The sequence below is a fragment of the Rhinopithecus roxellana genome, chromosome 14 (genome assembly GCF_007565055.1).
Source record: "Rhinopithecus roxellana isolate Shanxi Qingling chromosome 14, ASM756505v1, whole genome shotgun sequence".
In the NCBI taxonomy this organism is placed as follows: Eukaryota; Metazoa; Chordata; class Mammalia; order Primates; family Cercopithecidae; genus Rhinopithecus; species Rhinopithecus roxellana.
In genome coordinates this window covers 54,338,388-54,362,740 of record NC_044562.1, presented here as the reverse complement: position 1 = coordinate 54,362,740, position 24,353 = coordinate 54,338,388, and the positions used below count along the sequence as shown (strand labels likewise).

The 24,353-nt window shown below is 39.3% G+C and overlaps 1 long non-coding RNA gene across 1 annotated transcript in view; it reads left to right on the top strand.

The window, feature by feature from the left end:
* Window positions 1-20,613, top strand: part of LOC115893300 — a 47,724-nt gene extending 27,111 nt beyond the window's left edge. Inside the window, exon 3 of the long non-coding RNA XR_004053303.1 lies at window positions 19,504-20,613. This is a non-coding gene — a long non-coding RNA (uncharacterized LOC115893300). The remainder of the gene's footprint in view (window positions 1-19,503) is intronic.
* Window positions 20,614-24,353: the final 3,740 nt, after the last annotated feature.

Here is a 24,353-nt window from a genome sequence, read left to right as displayed (position 1 = left end):
TATTTTTACTTTTTCTTTATATATGTAAATAAATAAATTCCCAAACTAAATTTTTCCCCTAATAATTTAATTTGGAATAAAATTAGAACTGATCATTATGAGCAAAATATTTTCAATTAAGACATAATTAATTAAATGTGCAAATGCAGAATACATTTGGATGTGCTATCAGATGACTGATTATACTGAAATCTAATTTTACACTTAAATTGCCAGCCACACACTTCGTCTTGAGCTGTTGACCCATAGCACGTTACCATAAGTTAAACCTTACCTCTGGAGGAAGTGGCTTCAGTGGACATATTTTTTCTGCAATAATTCTATGACCCTGTCATAGTACCTGTCTTTAGAGAGTAGTCAGAGGTACCTTGCATGAAGGAGCTTCATTCTTGCCATACTTCTTGTTTTTCAAACAGCATTTTGTTTGATTTTAAATAAGTGATGCGTGTCTTGGCAAATTGTGAAAGAAAGACCTCTTTTACTCTTTTCTACTTACTAACTCTTTTCTACTGACTTACTCTTTAAAAGAAAGTTGATAATTAAAGTACTAATGTGTGAAAAGGTACTGAGCTTTGAATAATTTTTGATTATTTAATATTGCATTTTAAATTGTCTAAGTTATAGATACAAATGTCTGAATCTATACTTGCTGTTGGTGTTTATGGGTTAAGTATATCCTCAAACTAACCAGGATAATGAATTTTATTGTGTCAGAGATAGAAAGGATATTTAGCAAGGTTTGTAATTGATATGCATCCATATTGCTCTAAAAAATGAAAAGATTCCCATCACATAGTTTAAAAAATTTATAGGTCCAAAAATTGGCTACAGTCGATAATTCTTCTCTAAATTCTGGTGTTATTTTACATTTCCTGAATATTTGAAAAATTTGTAAAATGTTTTTCAAGGATTCTAAAAAGTGAATGATTGAGGAGGAAAGCAAAAGTTGTCAGTGAAAGCATTTGTTGAATGTCTACTATGTGCCAAGCAGTGCACTTGGTTTTCTCATGTGTCATGTCTTTGTGAATCAATTACTAATCCACAGGTTGGTGCAAAAGTCATTGCGGTTTTAATAATCACTTTCAAGGGCAAAAACTGCAATTACTTTTGTACCATACTAATATTATTTCTCAGTCCCAAGCCAATGTTTCTATACCATTTTGTTTGTTTGTTTGTTGTTTGTTTGTTTTGCAATGTTGAGTTGGACATCTACAAAGGCCTTCCATGAGGCAGCACACTGTCTTCCAGAGCGTGATAAGGAAGTTCCTTGGATTAGATACCTTTCTAGCCTGAAATATAACAATTTACATTTCACTCCTTTGAATTAGACATTTTTTGTCTTCAGATAATTTCTTTGGAAATGCAAATGTTCATCAAAGTTTAGTTGCCTTTTGGGTCACTGAAGCTTAAATATTAGCAGGTTTGCTGGTTAGCTTTCTTCAAGAATAGTGGATATTTTGCCACAAAGGGAGAATAGGAAGCCAGAGAGGAAAGGGGGGGCGGGGAAACCAGGGATAAATACAAGGGAAGGAGATAGATGGTATTAGCATTTACTACCCCATCATTGTATGGACCTTGATTTTTCTCCTGGAGTTGCTGAAGGATGGCTCAGTTTCCCTTTTCTTGTGTAATTCTTTGATCCAGTTGTAGTCTCACTTTTGAAAGCTGACTGTAGAAAGAGGAATATTTAGAAAAATAGGCAAAGTGATGTCATGGTTTACATTCTTCAATTGGGAAATCCAAAATCATGGTTCTCAAACTTGGCTACTCATGGAAACCATCTGGGAATTTTTTTAAGATACTGATGGCTGGGTTCCATGCCCATAGATTTAAAAAAATTTTTTTTTCCAAAAGATTCTGACATCCTAATCAGGGTTGAGAGCCACTGCCCTGAAGAGCTCCACATAATCAAATGAACAATTATCAGGTGCTCATGAGACTTAGGAAGGCCCAGCACAAAGCAAAACCATAGAGACACTGAGTCCTCTTTTGCTTCAGCATTCATTATCCAATTCCAACTCCACGCTTTTCCTACTTCCAACTTCCATCTTTGCCCCAAGCAACCTGTGCAGGGAACCTAATGGTTCCCTGCTCCACTGAACATCTAAAGACTATGGTGGTGATAGAAAATGAGAGTCATCAAAAACCTCCAAGTTTAGTGAAGATATGCAAAGGAAACAAGCCCTTGCTGAAAAATTTGGTGAATGAACCAAGATTCTACAGAAACTGCTCAGCTTTGCAGTGATAATTTTCTGTGAAGACATAGACTGAAATGAGAATAAGGGATAGAAAGTTGAAAAAGAATTTTCTAAGAATTCACATGTAACCTTACAGGAGGCAAACAGAAGGGTTAGCAAGATACATGGAATCACGCAGCTGAGGTGAGACCATGAAGGAAAATTAAGCATGAGATAGGAAATCAGGGTACTGTGTTTCTTTGTGAAGACTCTGTTCCCTCTGATGGCTCATAAACCTAAAATCCCTACTTCATTCTTTGTAACTTTTTTCCTCATTTCTTTCTGGAATTTTTGGATTCCCCTCTTTTTAAGACACCTTGAGAGAAAGGATTATCAGAGTTAACCCAATAGGCATTTATTAAGACACTACTAGGAGTAATATCCTGAGTAAATGATTGCCAAATTTGAATATCTGGTTAGAAACACCTTAAGGACTGCTGAGCCCCACACCCCGAGTTTCTGATTCATTGAGTTTGAGCTGGGGCTTGAGAATTTACATTTCTAGCAAATTCCCAGATGATATTGATATTGCTGTCTGGAGGCCACACTTTGAAGAACACCGCCTCTAGGAATGGGAAAAGAAATTAGATATCAGCAATCTGCCCTTAATGAGATTGCTTAAGGTTTTGTATTAGGGATGTACTTTGCCATATAAATGACAAACTAAGAACACTGGCAACATATTTTAAAAGGAAAATATAGTGCAATACACTCCAGAGGTTCTGAGAAGGATAAATAATTAAGTAGTGATGAGGCAGAAGAGGGTAATTAGAGATGACGAAGACAAATACAAAAACCATGGGCCACAGAGCCGGGGGGGCCTGGAGGTGAGATGAGCTTATTATGGAACAATTGCATATGTGGACTGAAGGACAAAACTCAAGGTTTTAAATGCTACGAAGTGTAGGGCCATGCTGCTGGTGCTAATTAAGCACTGAGAACGAGCTTTCATACAAGGCTGAGATCTGTACATGAGAGCTGAAACAGCCTCTTGCTTCTTGATCATGAACATCTTCAGTGAGATGCAGAAAGGGTCTAGTGAGGGTAGGTGGGTTACTCAAAATTCCTAGTGTTTAATTTGTTTTAGCTAGTTAAGACTGATTATGATGAAACACAACGTTTAACTTTGCTGTCTCCTAGGTGCTTCCAGAAATGAAAAGTCTCCTTTTTACAGAAAAGAGAATATGGAAGAGCAGTCCCTCCCGAGTAGCTGGGATTACAGGCACCTGCCACCAAACTCGGCTAATGTTTGTATTTTTAGTAGAGATGGGGTTTCACTATATTGGCCAGGTTGATCTCGAACTTCTGATCTCTTGACCCACCTGCCTTGGCCTCCCAAAGTTCTGGGATTATAGGAGTGAACCACCACATCTGGCCGCAACTGGGACTGCACAGAGCTGGGAGAATGGGTCATTTTAACCCTCTGTGCAGTTCTTAGGCAGTGACTGACTGGTCCAAGTGTCTGAAAGTCTGATTCCCTGGCCTCAAGTTGAATGAGGCTGAAACTGGACTTTGAAAAAATCACACACTTTATTGGCTTCTCTCTCTTCCATATCCTTCTTTCCCTTCTCCTTCCCTGTCTTCCTTTGAGATCACCTTCTTAATAAATTACTCCCACATGACTCCTCATCTCAGGGGCTGCTTGAGGAGAACATGACATAAGGCAATATATGTACAAAGAGCTTTACACCAAAATTTTTAAAATTAAAATTTTTTTAGTAGAGATTGGATCTTGCTATGTTACCCAGGCTGGTCTCAAACTCTTAGGCTCAAGCAGTTCTCCTACCTCCACCTCCGAAAGTGCTGGAATTACACGCATGAGCCACTGTACCCTGCCAAAATAAGATAACTTCGGTAACCAAAATATAGGCGGAGCCCTTCATGGCACAGACTCTGCACAGATTTTATCTCAAACCAATAGCAATCCAATATTATTTAGTTACTCTCAGAAATATTTAAGTAAGGTTGGGGAGAAATGGCTGTTATAAAACAAGGAGCATAAATTGATGCAAGCAGATTTATTACAATGATCCCATTTCTATTCCCGGGTTACTGAGGCCCAAAGAAGTGAGTACTGCCCGTTGAGTATGTGACATGGGACCAGCCCAACAGGTGAAAGAAGTTGGAAATCTGTTTTATGTCTGAATTTGTAATGCAATAGCAGAAATCTGTTTTATGTATAAATTTGGAATGTAGTGCCATAAAGTATATCCTTTACAGGTTTTATGCAAAGCCTGAAATATAATTATAGAAATGTATTGAATTTCAGATGCAGTTTTGTCTAGGAGAACTGAGGCAATGAAGCATAGGAAAGAGATCTGCAAAGAGCCAAAGATGGCAGAAAGACTTCTGGAACCTGGAAAAAGTAAAATAAAGTGTTACAAGTGATTAACCTAGGAAGGAAAGAAATGGAGATAAACTTGTTTTTGATTTACTGCAATTTTCTTTATTCTCCATATTTTCCATAACATGTATTAGTTTTATAGTCTAAAAAAGTAAATTAAATTTTGGTTACTGCAAAATGTTATAATACTGTACACTTAAAACAAAATTTCCAGTTTTAGGGAATTTAGAGACTATGAACAATCATGCCAGGGAATATTGTGCAGTCATTAGAAATAATGTCTATGAGCTGGGCGCAGTGGTTCACGCCTGTAATCCCACCACTTTGGGAGGCCAAGGCAGGCGGATCATGAGGTCAGGAGATCGAGACTATCCTGGCTAACACGGTGAAACCTCATCTCTACTAAAAATACAAAAAATTAGCCAGGCATGGTAGCGAGTGCCTGTGGTCCCAGCTACTCGGGAGGCTGAGGCAGGATAATGGCGTGAACCTGGGAGGTGGAGCTTGCAGTGAACCGAGATCATACCACTGCACTCCATCCTGGGCGACAGAGCGAGACTCCGTCTCAAAAAATAAATAAATAAATAAAAATAATGTCTATGAAGTGTTTTGTATGACATTGAAAAATATATCAAATGACAAAGGTAGGGTTCAAAACTTTATTTACTATTTGATATCCACTATATCAAAATGTATAGAAAATACAAAAAGGAATTATTACACTGTTACAACTGTTACTTAATTTTCACTAGACTGAGATTATGAATTTTTCTTGTTATTTATATCTTATGTACATTCTGTACTGAATTTTTACAATCAGGCAAAAGTAAACTTAATATAATTTGAAGGCAAATACTTAGATACCCTTAGGTCTGAAATCCCGAGGTCGTACTTCTTAGCAGGCCTAGGAATAATTAGTTCTATCTAAAACATTGGAACTAATTTATGCTTTTAAATAAATCGCATTTTTCTCTGCTTCACTTCTCCATTTTCTTTCAAGCATCTATCTTCCTTTGAATGCCTGCCACTTCTTTGTCTCAAGAAAGCTTAAATTTATTTCCAGCACTTTTCTTCACATTCACATGAAAAATACACATCTGCTGCCACTGCTGCTACTGTGTGTGTGTGATTCTTTTTTCATCTCTTATCTCACTGAGAGTATGCTAGCATTTTTCTGATGATTTATGAAAAAGTAAATATAGTTTTCCAAGGCTATTCACCCCATGTAAATTTCTAATGATCCCAAACGTGAGGGTGTGTTTGACAATGATGCCTTGGTAAAAAGCCAGCTGCTCTTTTCATTTGAGCAATAGTTTGATATTATTCAACTCACTAAGTGAGCTTGTTTGTTTCAACAGCTGTTGACTTCATCTCCCTCTCAATGGATAAAAAGAAAAAGATAAAAATAAAAGCTTCCTTCCATATTCCCTGCCTGGCTACCTTTCAGCAGGGCTCTTTGCTAGGTGATAGACATCTTATCCATTATTAGAATCAGGGACATTTGAAGTTAGGAAAAATTTAATAGATTATAATTACCAAGCACCATCTTTGAGAAGTCGTTTTACATTGCATACATTATGGTGTCATTAACCACTTTTTGTCAGATAAGAAAATTGAGACTCAAATCCATTAAGTAGCTTGCCTATGGTTACAAATCTTGTGGAGTGAGGACTTTAACATATTCCTCTTTTCTCTCAAAGACAGACCTGCAAGGTCGAATAAACTTATTGGACTTAAGGCATAATAAAGGATATAAACCATAAAATTAATCTCTTGTTAAGCTTCTATGCTTACATTTGTACACCTGCTTACCATCTTCAAGCAAGAGAGCTCTGCCTTTAGAAAGAAGGTGTGGGCCCATTCTGCAGGCCCAGAGAATGCAGGGACTGCTGCAGGTTCACATATCTCAATGGCATCTATTCACATTTTCTGATTCCAAGTCTCCAGATGCCATTTCTTCCTTACCAAGGTCCTGGCTGTTGCATGGGATTGCTGAGGACGTAAATTAGGCTTCCTTTAAGGTCCACTGTTTTGTTTTTGTTTTTGAAAAGGAGTCTCACTCTTGTTGCCCAGGCTGGAGTGCAATGGCACGATCGCAGCTCACTGCAAACTCTGCCTCCCAGGTTCAGGGGATTCTCCTGCCTCAGCCTCTTGAGTAACTGGGATTACAGGCACATGCCACCACGCCTGGCTAATTTTGTATTTTTAGTAGAGATGGGGTTTCTCCATGTTGGTCAGGCTGGTCTTGAACTCCCATCCTCAGGTGGCCCGTCTACCTCAGCCTCCCAAAGTGCCGGGATTACAGGCATGAGTCACCAAAGGTTCACTGTTCTTATAGTTGGTCCTGGCCTGGTCTTCAGCATGGTCTTCCTTGGCTGTAGGAAAGAGTGGTTTGTTTGAGAGATGCCAAGGGACTTTCTGACTTTCTCACTTTGCCTTATGCTGGCCAACTGGAGTCTGCTCTTTTCTTCTTTCTATTTATCATGGAACCCATCCACAGCCTTTGTAATGACCGTTTACCTTGTACCTTGAAGAGCCAAAGAAAACTGCACAATCTAGCATACCCCTTCTGTCAGAATCCCATCTGTATTAGTTTCCTAGAGCTTCTATAACAAAATACAGTAAACTGGGTGGCATAGAACATGAGGAATTTATTGCATTGCTGTTTTGGAGACTAGAAGTCCAAAATCAAGGTGTCGGCAAGGTTGGTTCTGAGAACTGTAGGGAAGAAACTGTTCCATGACCTCCCCGTTGGCCTCAAATTGTTCTTGTGGATGCCCTGTGTCTTCACACCATCTTTCCTCTAAGCATGTATGTCTCCGTGTTCAAATTTCACTTTTTTTGTGAGGGCAATAGTGATATTGAATTATGGCACACCCTAATGATATCATTTTAACTTGATTATCTGCAAATATATTATTTCCCAGTAATATCACATTGCCAGGTACTGGGGGAAATTCAACATCTTTTGAGGTTACTTAATTCAACCCATAACATCATCTTAATTCGCTCCAGGTGAAAGTTTTAGCAGCTGCGATGCTCTAGTGTGTCAGGGACCCTCTGGGCTCCAGATACCACTGTGATGGGGTATCTATTGCCACTTAGCTGGTGACTTAACTCTAGAATCCCATCCTCAGAATCTGCCTTCAAAAATCATCCCTGCCCTCCTGACCAAATACCTGAGTCTGGACTTCCAGAAGCCGACTCTGAGACACAGATCATGAACAAGGTATTTATTAAGGGCCAAGAGAAGAATGCAAGAGAAAAGAAAATGAAGAACAGAGAAAGGCACAATTTTAGCCAACTCCCTGGCCTTGGCCAGATCTTTTGGGGAGCTTTAGACCATAAATTATGTCAGAATTTGCCCCATTTTGAGGAAAGGGAATCAGGCTTTCAGAATCTTGCACAGTCATTGGCTATATGCTTCCCTAGACAGATTTATAGTACCAGGCATTCCAGGCTCTCTCTTTGGGAGGGTTGGACTGGCCCAAGGTCAGACTCTGAAGAAGGTCACAGGAGCAGGCTATTTGGAACAAAGCACAGAGAAGCTACAGGATGCATGCACATGGCTGGTAAAGTCAGTAAAAAGGGGCCCGGGGAGATCATAGAGAGAGTTCACTACCCAAAGCAATACACTTCTGCCCACTTGTGCTGACATTTACTGAACGTCAACACAGGAATATTTTAGATAAAACAATATTACTCTCGAACATTGAGGGAAGACCAAGAATGCCTTGAGATAGGACTCAGCATGTCCTGGAAGCAGGGTGCCATTATGTGGGACGGAGTGCCTGGCAGAGGTAATTCTTGGATCCGTGGCACCTGCAGTGGACAGCTGGCCAGTAGGAGCCACAGGAACCAGCCCCACAGGCTCAGCAATGCCAAACAGCAGCAGCAGGAGGCCCTGACAAATGCAAGAGAAGCGGCAGTGAAGATGGACTAAAGGCCTCACAAAAACAGATCTGTAGGTAGAGCCAGAGAAATCAATGCTTATTGTTTTTAATGTGTCACGCTTTTTCTTCTTCCTTTTAATGCTAGATGGGGTTGGCAATCCTTTGTTGAGAACAAAAAAATATTTTACGTTTGTCCACAGTGGTGAAGAAAAATTTACGGGGCTCATTAGAAATATTTAGTGGATGGAAAGTAGTTTGAAGGAATCGATGAAGTTGAAAATAATAATAAAAAGAAATCAGAAAGGGGCAGAGCAAGATAGAAATTTACAGATTTCAAAGCAGGGATACATGAGGAAAAAGGTTACATCAGTTCTCTACTTGAAGCACAGCAGGTGTGCAGGAAGGGAATAACACCCATCCAAATGCTTGTGCTCAAGAGATTCAGATTTCTCTTGAAGTGAGGTCCTGGGAGTGCAGACTGAATATATTTGAGGAAACCTAGGTTCAGACAGGTTAATTGATTTTTCTCAGAGTTACACAGCTGTGGATTTCACAGCTTAAAAAAAGTTACAAAAATCCTAATGAGAATTATGACTGAGAAGTAGGTGTCTTTTTTGCTCACAGAATATTCTGTGGCAAATTCTAGACTCAAGTTCTTATAGCCATAGCCCCAAGCTGCGCCAAACATCCACACACACCCACTTTCCCGTTCTCTCCAACAGACCTCAGAAGTTATCTTAATATGTCGTCTAAGGCTATTTAGCCAACACCTGCACACAATCATCATTTTTTATTTATTTTATTTTATTTTATTTATTTATTTATTTATTTATTTATTTATTTATTTATTTTGAGACGGAGTCTCACTCTGTCGCCCGGGCTGGAGTGCAGTGGCCGGATCTCAGCTCACTGCAAGCTCCGCCTCCCGGGTTCACGCCATTCTCCTGCCTCAGCCTCCCGAGTAGCTGGGACTACAGGCGCCCGCCACCTCGCCCGGCTAGTTTTTTGTATTTTTTAGTAGAGACGGGGTTTCACAGTGTTAGCTAGGATGGTCTCGATCTCCTGACCTCGTGATCCGCCCGTCTCGGGCTTCCAAAGTGCTGGGATTACAGGCTTGAGCCACCGCGCCTGGCCAATCATCATTTTTTAAATTGCCTAGGCAATCCAACATCAGCTTTGCTATACCTGGGCAAATGTCTCTCCTATATTTGGCCTTTTAGCCACGGTGTGATGATTGGAATGTGTATTGCAGAAAGGAAGCTTTTTCTGATACCCATGCAGGGGTGAGGCGGCAAGCCTCTGACGGAGGTAACTTTCTGACTTGTGTTTGGGATCTCTCCAAGCTGCTGAAATAGTACTTGCAGTGTTTCACGGACACATGGAAATTTAACACCTCCAAAGTTAAGCCTGACGCTCTATGGTGGAATGCTGAAACCGCAGAAAGCAGAGCAAGTGTAGGTGATGATTGCATTTCACCTTCCTAGTGCTTTCATAGGGCGCTTCTGGATTTATGTCTCACTGGGTGAGGCCGCCCTCTCCTGGCCAACGATCCCACTGGCTCAGTCATAACAGGAAAGCCAGAGCTGCAGGTTGCAGGAAGACAGAGCTCCACTGTCAGGGGAAACTGCTGACAATGCCAAAAGTCGGAATCTCTTCACTATCTCTTCACATCCTGGCTGTCAGAGAAGCTAACTTTAAATTTTAAGCAGATTCGTGTTTTTTATAGAATATTTCAACTCAGAGGGCAAATTTCATTCTAATGTGACAAAAGCAGTGTTGGGAAAAGACTTGGAAATGTATGCTTTTGAATGTGACCTGAGGTATGGTTTCCAAAGCTGGCCAATGCTCTCCTGGCCCAGAGCCTGACCTCGTTTCATGACAGGAGAAGCTGAATCTCACGCTCTGTAAGAACCTGGCTTGCTCAAATGTGAGCTCCTCGTTCTCAGAAGTGGATCACTGTAGTTGGAAGGATCAACATTGATCAAACATACCCATTTCTGCCAGTTTTACTCCCCTCTATGCTGTTACTAAACAAGAAAAGTTATTCTACAATTTATGTAACTTATAAAATAGTAATTAAAGATTTTGGAATATGTGAAAAATTAAACCGCCACAATCCCCCTACCTACCTACAGTACTATCATTTTAATGTATGTTCTTTTTCTCATTTTATATGCACATTTACAATAAATGTTTACATGTACATATATATTTTAGCCCATAATACCTATTTTTATTGTATTATATTACTTCTGATTTAGTATGTATTTTATTTACTATGTAATACATGACATATAAATATATATTTTATGTTATATTATCACCTTACATTTATAGCTTTCTTCTGTAATGTTGATTAATTATCGTGAGTAAATTATATTTAGAGAATATGCTGCAGCATATTCTCTAAATATTTATTGTTATTAAATAATAACAAGATTATTATTTAATAACAATAACAAGATTTATTGTTATTAAAACAAGGAATCTGGACTAAAGTAGATCAGGGTAAGCTCACATCCAATTAAGAAAGCTCTCTGGTCACATATATATTCCACCTTACTCCTGGAAGCGAATGGAGCTACTAAAGTGTAACTTACATTCTTCAGTTTTCCATAATCTGTGTACCCCTGTTGCCAAAGATACACAACAGTAAGAAAGAAGAGAATTTTATACTTGAAAGATTTTGGTCTGTACTGGTTTGTAAGGAATATTCTCAAAGACCAGCTTCAACTCTGTCTGCTGTTGGCCCTAATGAATTATCCAAGTATCCAAGAGTCTAGAGTTCATGCTGCCTCCAGCCATTGAGGCCATTCACCTGGTGAAATGTGTTTGCCCTAACGAAACATGGACCCCCTGGAGAATATATACCTGTCTGCAGTCATGTTCCATTACGGTTTTGCTTTCAGTTAGCCAATCATATATATCATTCATAGTAAGGGTATGAAGCTGTTTTTTTCCAACAGCAAGCTATGTCAGTTTGGGAACCAAAGGCATTCAGAGTATCTGAAATCACTCCAAGCCCCAGGGTGGGTTGGACCCACCTGAGAGCCCTACAGGGCGAAGGCAGGCTGTTCTGTGTCTATTTTCTCCTTAAGCCTTTTCATACACACATCTTTGATGAGAGCACCTAAGTGTCATAAAATGCTGACTTTGGACCCGAAGACAAATTACCTTGAATGAAATGGGCTGGGACTTCCAATTAGCAGCAGAAATTCCAGGAATTTCCAGGTTACTTGGCACCCATATTATCAGCTAGATATAGGGAGTTTGGACTTGAAAATTCAGGAGCATGGGGATGCATGGTAGTGAATTCCTATAATGTTAGATTGCCTTGGCATTCATTTTGAATATAAGTTGGACTTTCTCATACAAGAAACAGGGTTTAGTCACCCTTGGCACAATTTCCAGTTCTCTATTTCATCCGAGTTCCTTAATGTGGTCAATCCAGATATCTGCCTTATACAATTGCCCCCTGTTGACCACCTTCCCTATGGGACAGCTAGATATCACCTATTGGCTTACCCCACTGACTCCTCCATCCCCCACAGACTGCACCAATATGCTGCAGCTGCAACCTCTCGGTAACGGTTTGGCCACATAGAACTTGCAACAGCTTGCTGCTTTGAACTCGAAAATTAGAACTCCCACGGAAACCCACCTAGGTAATACCTTGGAGTCCAATAAAAGCTTTAGCACGCAGGCCCCTCACTCTCTCTTTTGCTCTCCACTTTCTGGTTCTGGTTGAGCATGTATGTCTAGAATGGCTCCCCCTACCCATTGGCCCTATAAGGAGTGCTGCCCTTTTCTCTTAATCTGTAAGTAATACACTCCTTCTACTATTATATGGTTTTAGTTGCATTGCCTCCTCTGCATCTCACTTGACTGACACACCAGAACCTAACTTCTTTCCAAGGTAAAGCTCTCATAGACAATGGATATCTTGGTAGAAATAAACTGGATATAGGTCAGACAAGAGCCACAAGGGGAGCTGCTGGTATAAGCATGTTTCCTGTGAGTGGGACACCTGGTCATGGGTTGAACGCTTAGGCATTAGGCAACATTTAGGCATTAGGTCATCCACTAGGATAAAGAAGTCACTGTAGACATCCATGACCAAATCACTGGAGCCCTGTCAATGCGGGGTTAGAATTCATAGCCATTTTCCAGAGAGAAACCTCAAAAAATTTTTTTTTTTTAAATTGCAGTACTCACCCACGGCCTTCTGCTTTTAGAGAAGGGGGTGCCTGCAGCTTTCCCACTAGCCTCTCACTCACTGTCATTTCCCATCTCCCCAGGAGGTAAAAACTTTAGCTCACCCCTGCTAGGGAAGGGCAGAAGTGAGGAGAAGCTAGGCAGATGGTTGGCACTGATTACTTCTCATATTTCATCCTAATTTACATTAGTGCTCAACATTGCATCACTGTCTCTGTGTATATAATTTTTTAGTAAAAAAATTTTCTCTTCAATTTTGAGCCTGAAATTTTGAACAATTTGCTATTTGTTAGTCACATTAAGATTCTCTTAAAATATGCACACACATTGTTATGTATCTAGCAGGCATATACTAATGTATGGTCTTGTAAAAATATGCCTATGGGTATTTAGTGCTGGAGACAATTGCTGTATTTCATTTCAACTTCAATCCACAGCATGGGACCTCTTCTGAAAGTGCATGTACAAAAATGATCTTGTTTAGTATAGCTCAAAGTATTATCTTCCCTTCTCATTTCTAGAGAATATTACATTTTTTCCTCCCTCCAGAATTTTGTAATTACTGTAGGGAAAAGAAAAATTAAATGATGCTAAATTTACCAAGTGCAGATCTTTCAAACTTCACAGGAAAAGGTATCACAAAAACATTTTTTTCAAAATGGTTTTGTCATGGCTTTAATTAAATAATTAGCTAAAGACTTGCTGTCTGAATATGAAATTATGCTATCTCACAAAATCTTTCCTCTGTGATTAAAATTTGTAATCTTCATGTTCTTTTTTGATTTCCTGCTATACAAAAAATATATTTAGGGCAGGGCACAGTGGATCATGCCTGTAATCCCAGCACTTTGGGAGGCCTAGACAGGAGGATTACTTGAGTCCAGGAGTTTGAGACCAGCCTGGGCAGCACACAGAGACCCCATCTCTATGTGAGTGTGTGTGTGTGTGTGTGTGTGTGTGTGTGTTTGGTGTATATATGTGTGTGTGTCATATATATATATATATATATATATATATATATATATATATATATCATAAAAACTAATGTGAATTTACTTTCCCTACCTGCACTGGAACAAGTTTAAAAGTCCTTCACACATAGGGGAAACATTAAGAAATGTAAGTCATCGTCATCATCATGGTCATCTTCACCAAACACTCATTTGGCTGGTGGGAAACAGATTCAAATTCATTTCTGTTTGACATCTGAATTGAAGACATTCACATGTTGAGAGCTTAATCTTTATCCTTTACTGCCTCATGTATTCTGTGTAACCAAGAGAGATGATAGACTTCTATTTATTTGTGCCTTTTCTTTGGTTCTACATGGACACCTATTCGTCTTCCACATAAAACTGTATTTATCCCAAGCCAGTCTGGATAGGCTTGTGTTCCTGAATACTGAGAGTTCTCTGAGTAAATGCTATCTCTAGATAATTTTATCCTATGTCATAGGTTTAAATCTTACCCAAATGCTGGTTATTTCTAAACTAACACATCCAGCTTTGACCTCCCATCTGTGTGCAGATTCAGATACCTGACTGCCAAATTAACGCCTCTCCTGGGATATCTGAGAAGCATTCTGAATTTAACCACTCCAAACAGAAACTTTGATTCCTCCCTGCCCCAAATATGATGCTTCCTCTCACTTCCAATCTTAGTGGAAATATCATCTCTAACTATCCAGTGGCTCAGGCCCTCAATTTAAAAATCAGCCTGGATTCCCTATTTCTAACACACTCCATGTCCATTCCATTGGCAAAGCCTGTCAACTTTTTCTTCACAACACATCCTAAATCGAGTCCTCACCTTTTTTGTAGCTACTACCCCAGGCCATGCTTCCATTATCTCTCTTCTAAATTACTGCAGTCACTTCTGACTGTTCCCTCTACTTCCATTACTATTTTTTTCACCACCTCAAACCCTGGCTATTTTCCAAACAAGAGCCAGAATGATTCTTTCAAAAACATAGATCAGATCACATCATTTACTGCTCAAATTCTATAACAGATTTTCATCACATGAAACAAATCCATAAGTCTTCACCATTGTCTCCCAGGCCACAGGGAATCTAGGCCCTGCTTATCTTTTGTGTCTGTTACTTACTACTTTTCCCTCTGCCACTCTATATCACTTTTGCACTATTTTTCTTGCTGTTTATTAAACCTCCCAGCTCTTGTGGCCTTAAGGCTTCTGCTTGGCTATTCCCTCTTGCCCCAGATATTGCTGTGGTTCTTTCATCATTTCTTTCACTTCTGAACCTTCTCTCCAACAATACTCTCTCTACACACACATTGTGTCATTCCATATTCAATCACGCTTTATTTTTTCCACATAGCCCTTATCACAACCTAACACTATGTTATGCATTTGCTTCTTAACTTGCTTACTGTTTTCTTCATTAGAATGGACACTCCACAGGGGCAGAGATTTTGCCAATTTTGCTCATCCTTTTATTAAAAACATTTTTTAAAGTGCCTGGCACACAGTAGATTCTAAAAATAAGTGTTGAATTTTAACATTATGTCTTTAATATTTTTTTCTAAAATAGGTTTGCTTTTATGCTCTGTATTCTTAGATTGTGCTGAACACAATTATCTTTAAGATTTGCAGTATTTGTTAGAAATGCTACTTGTGGTGCTTTGTTAGAAAGTACAGAATCTAAGGCTGGGCACAGTGGCCCACGCCTGTAATCCCAGAACTTTGGAAGATCCAGTCAGCGGGATCATGAGGTCAAGAATTTGAGACCAGCCTGGGCAGCATGGTGAAACCCTGCCTCTACTAAAAATACAAAAAAATTAGCTGTGTATGGTGGCACATGCCTGTAATCCTAGCTACTCAGGAGGCTGAGGCAGGAGAAGCGCCTAGCCCCAGGAGGTGGAGTTTGTAGTGAGCCGAGATTATGCCACTGCACTCCAGTCTGGGTGACAGAGCGAGACTCTGTCAAAAAAAAAAAAGAAAGAAGGAAACAAAGAAAGAGGAAAGAAAGGAAGAAAGAAAGAAGGAAAGAAAGAAAGAAAGAAAGAAAGAAAGAAAGAAAGAAAGAGAGAGAGAGAGAGAGAAAGAAAGAAAGAAAGAAAGAAAGAAAGAAAGAAAGAAAGAAAGAAAGAAAGAAAGAAAAGGAAAAGAAAAGAAAAGGAAAGAAAAGAAAAAAAGAAAAGAAAAGAAAGAGAAAGAAAAAACAGATATAAGAATAGTATGATAAAAGTATAGGAGGCTGCAGTTGAATATGGCTTTAGTTCTCATTTTGAACATCAGTGTAACAGCCACGGTAGATTAATGGCTTCCCTACTTTTTTTTTTTTTTTTAACAATATTACTGATTACATTACGCATATTTTTCTTTCATATCTCTTACATCTTATTCCATGAAATAAGTACATTTTTTTCTGCCCTTTCTTCCTGCTGAATGTTTAGTCACACTTCAAAATGCAGGTAAGATGTTAGCTTCATCAGCATTTACTGTTACAACTTTTTCTTCCTCTTCCAATATATAGCTAATTATATACAATCTTACTATAGAATTTATTATGTTATTGCAATCTGATTATTAAATAAACTCGATTTAGTGAGATGAAAGCAGAAAACATAGCTATTCACTTTATCCACTAATTTTCAAATTCCCACACCCAGAGGTTAGTTTCAGAAAATCATAGAATTGCCATTGTGTTCAGGTACTGAGTATCTCACCTTTAAGTAATAAAAAAGCATTATCTGACACTGTTTTAAAACTATATTTGGAAATACCAAGAATTTAATAGCCAAGATAACTTTGAAAAAGAACAAAGTTTGAGGATTTACATGATTAAATATCAAAACTTACTATAAAGCTAAAGTAAATCAAACAGTGAGGTATTAGAACAAGCATGGACACATAGAATAATAAAACAGAAAATAGATCAGAAACAGACATTTCTATACATAGTCACTGATTTTTGAGAAAAGTCCTACTACAATTTAGTGTGTAGAATGGCCTTTTCAATAAAACGTGCTTGATCAACTGGATATCTATGAGGAAAAATTTATTTTGAACCCTCCTCCTACCCTATACAAAAGCAAGTTTGTGATTTGCAAAAATCACATCAACTAGATCTGAGACCTTGGTGAGAAATGTAAAATAATGTAGCCTCTTAAAAGAGAACATGGGACATTATTTTTATAACATTGGGATAGGCAATGATTTTCCAAACTGTACACAACTGTAACTAACCGTAATTGATAAATTAAATTTTCATAAAATTAACAATTTCTGCTTATCAAAACACACCATTTAGAGAGTGAAAAGCTCAGCCACACACTGGGGAAAATTTATATATAAAACTAAGGATTTGTATCCTGAATATATAAAAAGAAGCTACTCAATAAAAATGGTCAAAGTGGTCAAAAGACTAGAACAGGAACTTCACACACACAGACACACACACACACACACACACACACACACACACACACACAGTCAATACGACATCATTACTTATTGGGGAAATGCAATGAGACACCACTACACAATGACTCAAACTTAAAAGACTATTCAATGTAAAATTTAATAAGTGAGGAAGTGGAGTAACTAGAACTCTTGTACACTGCTGACTACAGTATAAAATTTTACATACACTTAGGAAACTTGTTTAGCAGGATCTACTTGTTTCAATGTTCACTGGTGGTCAGGTTGTGCTGCAGGATAGACTATCACATAAATGTGGTCAAATGTGATCAAAGTTAACAGGCAAAGAAGTGCCACCCAGCAGAGAGACCAGTGCATGATTTGAGGTCAGTGAGAGCAGACAAGCTGCTTAGCAGGCTCAACTGATACAGTGTTTACTTACACCAAAATGAGAGAGAGAGTGTTTACAAGATCCAGTCCCTTGAAATATGCCAGTCCCCCATAGACAGCAGATCCACTCCAAAGCCAAGGAAAACAGTATGGCTACAGGCATCCCACTTTATGCTGCAGTAGAAGACCTCCCCCCAACACCCACCCTTCCCATTCCCTCCCCCAACTGTGGGATCTGAAATACAAAAAGCCGGGGAGAACCAATGACACATTCACTTAATCAGAATAAAGGAGTGCACATATTGAGTTGGAAGCAGGGAAAGATAGACCCACACAAGGTGACAAGCCCAGTTCAAGGTGCGAAGACTCTATCTCTTGATAAGGAAGGGTTCCAGGTACAAGCCCATTCTTATGTAGCTGAATGGGGATGAGTATGAGACTGCCTTTCCCTATATTACCAGTGTTTAATGTGGTCTTCTGTGACCCAGCAAGTCCACTCTTATGCACTTTACCTGTGAGAAACATGCGTACAAATATGTTCATAGTAGTTTAACCCCTAATAGTCAAAGCCTGAAAACAACCCTTCCATCACTAGTGGAATGGATAAACCAGTGGTGATACATTCCCACCACAGGAATCTATACAGCAGTAAAAACACACTGCTGACCACTCAACCCTCAGTGTGACACTCACAGACATAATGTAGGGGGAAAGAAGCCAGACACAAAAGATTTCGTAATGGATAATTCCGTTTATGGAGAGTTCAAGAAGAGTTAGCTATCTAAGCTGATAGAAGTCAGGATATTGTTTGTTTCCTGAGAAGTTCTGGCTAGGGTTTACATGGGTGGAGATAAAAAAAAAAAAAAAAAAAAAAAAAGTCATCCAGCTGTACATTTAGAATTACTGACTTATGCATTGCATGTTTGCAAAAAAGGAAAAAAGTGCAGCCTAGTCTAAAATAACTTCATTTCCAGCTCCGGGTCCCATTCCCAGGCTTGATGTGAGGTTCTCCAGGCTTGCAGAGGGGTAGGGAGGAGCACGTGCACTTTTCTTCTTTCTTCCTTTATTCCAGCCTTACCTGCTTTCTAGGTGACCTTCAGGTCAGGCACAGCAGTGAGAGAGGATTTGAAGAAAAGGCCAGATGTTTCTGGACTGGGGCTTGTGTGACAAATTCCAAAATTCTGCCCCTTTAATCCTTGAGTGGTGACTGTGTACTGGACAGCCTCCCACTGCACTGAGCCTTTGCAGGAGCAGAGCCCTCCAGGGCGGACTCTTCCCGGCGGTGCGTTGCCCCTGCCCAGGCGGCTCTCAGTCACCTTACCCTGAGCCAGCTCTCTGGGGCCAAGTCTCTTAAGATGACTACAGTTCTGCTACCTCCCATGCGCTAAACTCTTCCTACACGAAAATCCCTCTACCTCTGTCTCTATAGAATTACGAACTCTTCTTATCATGTCGTTCTGCCTGCGCTCCATCACACAAAACACTTCAGCTTCTTTCACAGAGAGGACTCCTCTCAACAAGAGTCACGCCCTGTTCCTGACTCCTCAACTCCAGGGCTTCTGGTTTTGTTTTGTTTTGTTTTGTTTTTGAGACAAAGTCTTGCTCTGTAGCCCAGGCTGGAGTGCAGTGGCTGGATCTCCGCTCACTGCAAGCTCCGCCTCCCGGGTTCAAGTGATTCTCCTGCCTCAGTCTCCCAAGTAGCTGGGATTACAGGCGCCCACCACCACGCCCAGGTTATTTTTTTATTTTTTGTATTTTTAGTGGAGCTGGGTTTTCACCGTGTTAGCTAGGATGGTCTGGATCTCCTGACCTTGTGATCCACCCACCTCGGCCTCCCAAAGTGCTGGGATTACAGGCATGAGCCACCGCGCCGCCCCTGCTTCTGTTCATTAAGCCATTCTTTGGATGCGCTTTCACTCTTTTTGAGGTGATGGGGGAGCAGGGGTCCAAGGAAACGGGAAGAGCACAATTTGCCCACAATTCTCTTCAAGGAAAACCCCACCAATTTCATTTTTTCAATATCCTGGCCTCCTCTTTGCAGATGCTCTTGTTTGGAGGTGGCTATAGGCTAAGGTTTGCGGAATCAGCTCCCAGACCACCCTGACTGGGAAGTCAGATGAGATGGCCTGTCCTCTTCAACTAATGCCCATTGTCCTTACTGTGGAGTATCAAAAGAATAACGGACATCACTGGAGAAAATGCACTTAACATCCTGTTATAAAACATAAAACGTATTTTTATTCATTTTTTCATATGACTACTTTTCTCTCCACCCCCTACTTTATTCACAGACGGAGAACAGACTGAGATGCATGTATTTGTGTCCTAAGTGCTCAGATCTGATATGGACTGATTGCTGGAAAACAATTCTTGAGAGTTTATATTCATTTAGGAACAACATACCAGTCTTCTAAACTTATTCTAATTTAGACATGTATAAAAGTACAGCAGCAATGCATCTGTATCTGTCAGAATAAGCTAGCTTATGCTACAATTGTATATAAAACAATAGCCTCAGCGACTTAAAACACAAAAGCCTCATTTCTCATGCATGCTACATGTGCATTGCAATGGAGTTTTGCGCATCATATGACTCAGGGATCCAGGCTGACTGAGGGTCCATCTCCACCTGTTTCCATGACCACAAACACAGGTGGAAAGGGAGGGAAATGTGAAGGACATGCTGGTTTTACAAGATTTTGCTCAGGAGACACATGTCAATTTCCCTCACAGTTCATTGATCAAAGCAAGTTGAAAGGAGAAGATAGATATGCATGAGGTAGAGAATTCTAATCCTTTCCTAAAGAGATAATGAATATTGCTCCCAAATACTTTCCCCAAAGCTAGGAGAAGAGGTTTCAAATTCAACAAATCAAGCTGAAAGCCTATACTCTTAATCCTATCAATCTATCTGAAACATACTGTGTAATTACTATACATAACTATATATGCTATATCTGAACACATGCAAACATATACATACTCACACAAATACATAAATAGATGTATATTCCTTTTTAGAGTATTACAAAATGTAAAACCTTTTCTAGATTTCTGTCCACATCTAGATCCCCCTTTGTCCCAATATTACAAACTTGGTGCTCGTACTTTCAATCTGCACATTTTCATAATAAAGGTATTAATAAAAATATATTGTGCTTCATATTTAAATAAAATGATATTTTGTCACTTGCTTCTTTTACTCCACATTACATTTTTGAATTAACTACAGGTCTTGTTAATTCCTCTTAAGTTTAATCAACATTATTTTATAGTCACACTGCAAAGACACTGGATCATATACTTGATTTATCAAGAGTCCAAGAGTCAAAGACTTTTTTGTTCTGCCTTAAAATTTCTTTTCTTAGAAAAAATTAGGAAGTCTCAACAAATGCCAAAGCAAATGTGTTCTGTGGCTTCTTTCAGTTTTGTCAATGATGGAATCAGGAAGAGAGACTTTCAGTCAGAGCAGGAGGGCACCAAGTTAGGTTACAAAGTTGATGCACAATTATTTATTCTAATCCTGAAAAAAGTTCAAAAGCTCTGCATATCACAAAAACCCCAGCAACTAGAAGATACCACATATTACAATATGTCCCAATACATGGCTTCAAAGACTAGAAACCAGTGTACACGTAAGTTATCAGATATCTTCTGGATGTTCTAGACGATATAACTAGCTGCTATGGTTTGGATGTCTGTCCTTTGCCTCATGTTTCACTTGGATCCCCAGTGTTGGAGGTGGGGTCTATTGAGAAGTGTTTGGGTCATAGGAGCAGACCTCTCATGAATAGACCAATGCCCTCCCTCAGTGTGAATGAGTTCTCACTCTTAATTTCTGCAAGAGCTGGTTGTTGAAAGAGCGGGGCACCTCCCCCTCGCCCTCTTGCCTCCTCTCTCATCAGGTAATCTCTATACTGGCTGATGCCTTTTGCCATGAGTGGAAGCAGCCTAAGGCCCTCACCAGATGCAGATGCCCGATCTTGAACTTTCCCACCATAAGAAGAGTGAACCAAATAGGTCTTTTTTCCTTAGAAATTACCCAGCCCCAGGTATTCTTTTGTATCAGTATTAAACAGACTAAGGCAATAGCGATGCCAATTCTGTAAACAAGAATGTCAAAGGTTCAAAAATACAATATATTTTTCATTACTTCAACACAATTTTGAGTCTGAAATAGTCACTAGTACTTGCACAAAGCACTAGTACAAAGCATTTCTGTTTGAAATATATTATCAAAATAAACTTTCAAAGGCACAGTCAAAAATAAACTCCTATAATCATACAATAAAATTTTGGGAAACTACTGTAATTATTTTGAGATTTATGTTTTCTTTTTAAAATCAAAAGTAAAAGTTTTCTTCCTTAAGCAGAAACATTTGGTTTTTGGAAACATATTGAGATTTGACCCCTTTAAGTTTCCTATTTTTATAATCTAATTTTAATTTGTTGCTGTCACACATGTTAAACAATGTATTTTATGCTGGAGTCAAAATTCGTCAGATTTCTCTGAATCCAAAGGTTTTTTTTTTTTTTTTTTTTTTTTTTTTATTATACTTTAAGTTCTAGGGTACATGTGCATAACGTGCAGGTTTGTTACATATGTATACTTATGCCACGTTGGTGTGCTGCACCCATCAACTCGTCAGCACCCATCAATTCATCATTTATATCATGTATAACTCCCCAATGCAATCCCTCCCTCCTCACCCCTCCCCATGATAGGCCCCAGTGTGTGATGTTCCCCTTCCCGAGTCCAAGTGATCTCATTGTTCAGTTCCCACCTATGAGTGAGAACATGCGGTGTTTGGTTTTCTGTTCTTGTGATAGTTTGCTAAGAATGATGGTTTCCAGCTGCATCCATGTCCCTACAAAGGACGCAAACTCATCCTTTTTTATGGCTGCATAGTATTCCATGGTGTATATGTGCCACATTTTCTTAATCCAGTCTGTCACAGATGGACATTTGGGTTGATTCCAAGTCTTTGCTATTGTGAATAGTGCCGCAATAAACACACATGTACATGTGTCTTTGTAGTAGAATGATTTATAATCCTTTGGGTAGATACCCAGTAGTGGGGTGGCTGGGTCATATGGTACATCTAGTTCTAGATCCTTGAGGAATTGCCATACTGTTTTCCATAATGGTTGAAGTAGTTTACAATCCCACCAACAGTGTAAAAGTGTTCCTATTTCTCCACATCCTCTCCAACACCTGTTGTTTCCTGACTTCTTAATGATTGCCATTCTAACTGGTGTGAGATGGTATCTCATTGTGGTTTTGATTTGCATTTCTCTGATGGCGAGTGATGATGAGCATTTTTTCATGTGTCTGTTGGCTGTATGAATATCTTCTTTTGAGAAATGTCTGTTCATATCCTTTGCCCACTTTTTGATGGGGTTGTTTGTTTTTTTCTTGTATATTTGTTTGACTTCTTTGTAGATTCTGGATATTAGCCCTTTGTCAGATGAGTAGGTTGCAAAAATTTTCTCCCATTCTGTAGGTTGCCTGTTCACTCTGATGGTAGTTTCTTTTGCTGTGCAAAAGCTCTTTAGTTTAATTAGATCCCATTTGTCAATTTTTGCTTTTGCTGCCGTTGCTTTTGGTGTTTTAGACGTGAAGTCCTTGCCCATGCCTATGTCCTGAATGGTACTCCCTAGATTTTCTTCTAGGGTTTTTTATGGTATTAGGTCTAACATTTAAGTCTCTAATCCATCTTGAATTAATCTTCGTATAAGGGGTAAGGAAAGGATCCAGTTTCAGCTTTCTACTTATGGCTAGCCAATTTTCCCAGCACCATTTATTAAATAGGGAATCCTTTCCCCATTTCTTGTTTCTCTCAGGTTTGTCAAAGATCAGATGGCTGTAGATGTGCGGTATTATTTCTGAGGACTCTGTTCTGTTCCATTGGTCTATATCTCTGTTTTGGTACCAGTACCATGCTGTTTTGGTTACTGTAGCCTTGTAGTATAGTTTGAAGTCAGGTAGCGTGACGCCTCCAGCTTTGTCCTTTTGACTTAGGATTGTCTTGGCAATGCGTGCTCTTTTTTGGTTCCATATGAACTTTAAAGCAGTTTTTTCCAATTCTGTGAAGAAACTCATTGGTAGCTTGATGGGGATGGCATTGAATCTATAAATAACCTTGGGAAATATGGCCATTTTCACGATATTGTTTCTTCCTATCCATGAGCATGGTATGTTCTCCCATTTGTTTGTGTCCTCTTTTATTTCACTGAGCAGTGGTTTGTAGTTCTCCTTGAAGAGGTCCTTTACATCCCTTGTAAGCTGGATTCCTAGGTATTTTATTCTCTTTGAAGCAATTGTGAATGGAAGTTCATTCCTGATTTGGCTCTCTGCTTGTCTGTTACTGGTGTATAAGAATGCTTGTGATTTTTGCACATTAATTTTGTATCCTGAGACTTTGCTGAAGTTGCTTATCAGCTTAAGGAGATTTTGGGCTGAGACGATGGGGTTTTCTAAATATACAATCATGTCATCTGCAAACAGGGACAATTTGACTTCTTCTTTTCCTAACTGGATACCCTTTATTTCTTTCTCTTGCCTGATTGCCCTAGCCAGAACTTCCAACACTATGTTGAATAGGAGTGGTGAGAGAGGGCATCCCTGTCTTGTGCCAGTTTTCAAAGGGAATTTTTCCAGTTTTTGCCCATTCAGTATGATATTAGCTGTGGGTTTGTCATAAATAGCTCTTATTATTTTGAGGTACGTTCCATCAATACCGAATTTATTCAGCGTTTTTAGCATGAAGGGCTGTTGAATTTTGTCAAAAGCCTTTTCTGCATCTATTGAGACAATCATGTGGTTCTTGTCTTTGGTTCTGTTTATATGCTGGATTACGTTGATTGATTTGCGAATGTTGAACCAGCCTT